Here is a 5,000-nt window from a genome sequence, read left to right on the forward strand (position 1 = left end):
AATAATTATTCAAATAATATCAATTCAAATAATAATAATAATATCAATCAAATAATAATAATTCAAATAATAATTCAAATAACTCAAATATTAATAATTCAAATATAATAATAATAGTAATTCAAATAATAGTAATTCAAATAATGATTCATATAATAATAATAATTCAAATAATATTAGTAGTAATAAAAATAATAATAATAATAATTCTTCAAATAATAATAATTGTAATTCATATAATAATAATTCTAATAATAATAATAATAATGATAATAATTCAAATAATAATAATAACAATAAAAATTCAAAAATTAATAATTCAAATAATAATAATAATAATAATAATTCAAATAATAATTATTAAAATAATAATGATAATTCAAATATTAATTCAAATAACAATTCAAATAATAATAATTCGAATAATATTACAAATAATAATAATTCATATGATGATGATAATAATAATTCAAATAATAATAATAACAATAATAATTCAAATAATAATAATAACTCAAATAATAATAATAATTACAATAATTCAAATAATAATAATATTAATGATAATAATAATAATTCAAATAATGATAAGGATAATAAATCAAATAATAATAATAATATATGATAATAATAATTCAAATAATAAAAATGATAACAATAATTATTCAAATAATGATAATGCTAATAATTAAAATAATAATAATTTGAATAATAATAATAATAATTCAAAAAATGATTATAATAATTCAAATAATAATAATAATAATAATAATAATAATAATAATAATAATAATAATAATAATAATAATAATAATTCAAATAATAATCATAATGATAATAATAATAAAAATAATTCAAATAATAATAATAATAATAATAATAATAATAATAATAATTCAAATAATAATAATAATAATAATGATAATAATAATAATTCATATAATAATAATAATAGATCAAATAATAATAATAATAATAATAATAATAATAATAATAATAATAATAATAATAATAATAATAATAAAAGTTCAAATAATAATAATAATAATAATAATAATAATAATAATAGATCAAATAATAATATCAATAATAATAATTCAAATAATAATAATAATAATTCAAAAAATAATGATAATTCGGATAGTAATAATTCAAATAATAATATTAGTAATAATAATTTAAATAATAATAATAATAACAATAATTCAAATGATAGTAATAATAATTCAAATAATAATAATAATAATAATAATAATAATAATAATAATAATAATAATATTTCAAATAATAATAATATTAATAATTTAAATAATAATAATAATTAAAATAATAATAAAAATGCTAATAATAATAATAATAATAATAATTCAAATAATAATTTAAATAATAAAAATAATAATAATAAATCAAAAATGATAATAATGATAACAATAATAATTCGAATAATAATAATAATAATCAAAATAAATCAAATAATAACAATAATCCAGATAATAATAGTAATTCAATTAATAATAATAATAATTCAAATAATAATAATAAAAATAATTCTAATAATAATAATTCAAATAATAATAATAATAATAATAATAATAATAATAGTAATTTATATAATTCAAAAAATAATAATAATAATAATAATAATAATAATAATAATAATAATAATAATAATAATAATAATAATAATAATAATTCAAAAAGTAATTCAAATAATAATAATAATAATAATAATAATAATATGTCAAAGAGTAATAATTCAAATAATAATATATCAAACAATAATAATTCAAATAATAAAAATTATTATAATAATTCAAATAATAATAATAATAATAATAATAATAGTATTTCAAATGATAATAATAATAATAATGATAATAATAATTCAAATAATAATAATAATAATGATAATAATAATAATTCAAATAATAATAATAAAAATAATAATGATTGAAATAATAATGATAGTAATTCAAATAATAATAATGATTCAAATGATAATCATAATAATTCAAATCATAATAATAATAATAATAATAATTCATATAATAATAATAATAACAATAATAATAATGATAATTCAAATAATAAAAATAATAATAATAATTCAAATAATAATAATAATAATAATATTTCGAATAATAATAATAATAATAATAATAATAATAATAATAATAATAATAATTCAAATAATAATAATAATAATTATAATAAAAATAATAATTCAAATAATAATAATAATAATAATAATAATAATTCAAATAATAATTATAATAATAATAATCCGAATAATAATAATAATAATCCAAATAATAATAATAATAATAATAATAATAATAATTATTATTATTATTCAAATAATAATAATAATAATTATTATTATTCAAATAATAATAATAATGATAATAAAAATAATAAAAATAATTCAAGTAATAATAATAATAATAATAATAATAATAATAATAATTCAAATAATAATAATAATAATAATAATAATAATAATTTAAATGATAATAATAATAATAATAATAATAATAATAATAATAATAATAATAATAATAATAATAATAGTGATAATAATAATTCTAATAATAATAATAATAATTCAAATAATAATTCTAATAATAATAATAATAATTCAAATAATAATAATAATAATAATTCAAATAATAATAATAATAACTCACATAATAATAATAATAATAACAATAGTTCGAAAAATAATAATAATAGTTCGAATAATAATAATAATTCAAATAATAATAATAATAATAATAATAATAATAATAATAATAATAATAATAAAAATAATTCATATATTTATAATAATAGATCAAATAATAATAATAATAATAATAATAATAATAATAATAATAATTCAAATAATAATAATAATGATAATAATTCAAATAATAAAAATAATTGAGATGATAATTCAAACAATAATAATAATTCAAATAATAATTCATATGATAATAATAATTAAAAAGATAATAATAATTCAAATAATAATAATAATAATTCAAATAATCTTCAAATATTAATAATTCAAATAATAATAATAATAATGATAATAATAATAATAATAATAATAATAATAATAATAATAATTCAAATAATAATTAAATTAATAATGATTCAAATAATAATTCAAATAATATTAATAACTCAAATAATTCAAAAAAATAATGATAGGGATAATAATTCAAAAAATAATAATAATAATTCAAATAATCTTCAAATAATTCAAATAATAATTCAAATAATGATAATAATGATCATAATAATAATAATAATTCAAATAATATTTCAAATAATAATAATAATTCAAATAACAATTTAAATAATATAAACAATTCAAAAAATTCAAATAATTATGATAATAATAATAATAAAAATAATTCTAATAATAATAATAATAATAATAATAATAATAATAATAATAATAATAATAATAAAAATAATTCAAATAATACAATAATAATTCAAATAATAATAATACTAAGTCAAATAATAATAATAATAATAATAATAATAATAATAATAATAATATTTCAAAAAACAATAATAATTCAAATAATAATAATGAAGATAATTCAAAAAATAATAATAATTCAAATAATGATATTAATAATAATAATATTAATAATAATTCAAATAATAATAATAATTCAAATGATAATAATAATAATTCAAATAATAATTTAGAAAATAATAATAGTAATAATTCAAATAATAATAATAATGATGATAACAATAATAATTTTAATGATAATAATAATAATTAAAATCAATCAAATAATAATAATTTGAATGATAATAATAATTAAAATAAATCAAATAATAATAATTCAAATAATAATAATAACAATTCTAATAATAAAAATTCAAAAAATAATAATAATAATAATTCTAAAAATAATAATTCAAATAATTATAATAATTCAAATAATAATAATAATAATTCAAATAATAATAATAATATTTCGAATAATAATAATTCAAATAATAATAATAATTATAATAATTCATATAATAATAATAATTTTAATAATAATTCAAATAATAATAATAATTAAAATGATAATTATAATAATAATTCAAATAATAATAATAATAATAATAATAATTCAAATAATAATAATTATCATAATAATAATAATAATATTTCAAATAATAATTCAAATAAAAATAATAATAAAAATAATTCAAATAATAATAATAAAAAATAATTAAAAAAAAATAATAATAATAATCCAAATAATAATGATAATAATTCAAATAATGATAATAATAATTCAAATAATAATGATAATAATAGTAATTCAAATAATAATAATAATAATAATAATAATAATAATAATAATAACAATAATTCAAATAATAATAATAATAATAATAATAATAATAATTATTATTCAAATAATAATAATAATAATAATAATAATAATAATAATAATTATAATAATTCAAATAATAACAATAATTCAAATAATAATTCAAATAATAATATTAATAATAATAATAATAATAATAATAATAATAATAATAATTCAAATAATAATAATAATAATAATTCAAATAATAATAATTCAAATAATATTTCAAATAATAAAAATAATAATAATAATAAATCAAACAATTCAAATAATAATAATAATAATAATAATAATAATAATAATAATAATAATAATAATTCAAAAAATAATAATAACAATCCAAATAATAATAATAATAATAATTCAACTAATAATTCAAATAATAATAATAATAATAATAATAATAATAATAATAATAATTCAAATAATAATAATAATAGTAATAATAATAATAATTCAAATAATAATAATAATAATAATAATAATAATATAATAATAATAATAATAATAATAATAATAATTCAAATAATAATAATAATAATAATAATTCAAATAATAATAATCATAATAATAATAATAGATCAAATAATAATAATAATAATATTCAAATAATGATAATAA

General features: G+C 6.6%; 1 protein-coding gene across 1 annotated transcript in view; it reads left to right on the forward strand.

Moving 5' to 3' along the window:
- Positions 1-5,000, forward strand: part of LOC137650869 (neuronal acetylcholine receptor subunit alpha-9-like) — a 198,103-nt gene that overhangs the window by 110,205 nt on the left and 82,898 nt on the right. The window lies entirely within an intron of this gene.

The sequence above is a fragment of the Palaemon carinicauda genome, chromosome 12 (genome assembly GCF_036898095.1).
Source record: "Palaemon carinicauda isolate YSFRI2023 chromosome 12, ASM3689809v2, whole genome shotgun sequence".
Classification (NCBI taxonomy): Eukaryota; Metazoa; Arthropoda; class Malacostraca; order Decapoda; family Palaemonidae; genus Palaemon; species Palaemon carinicauda.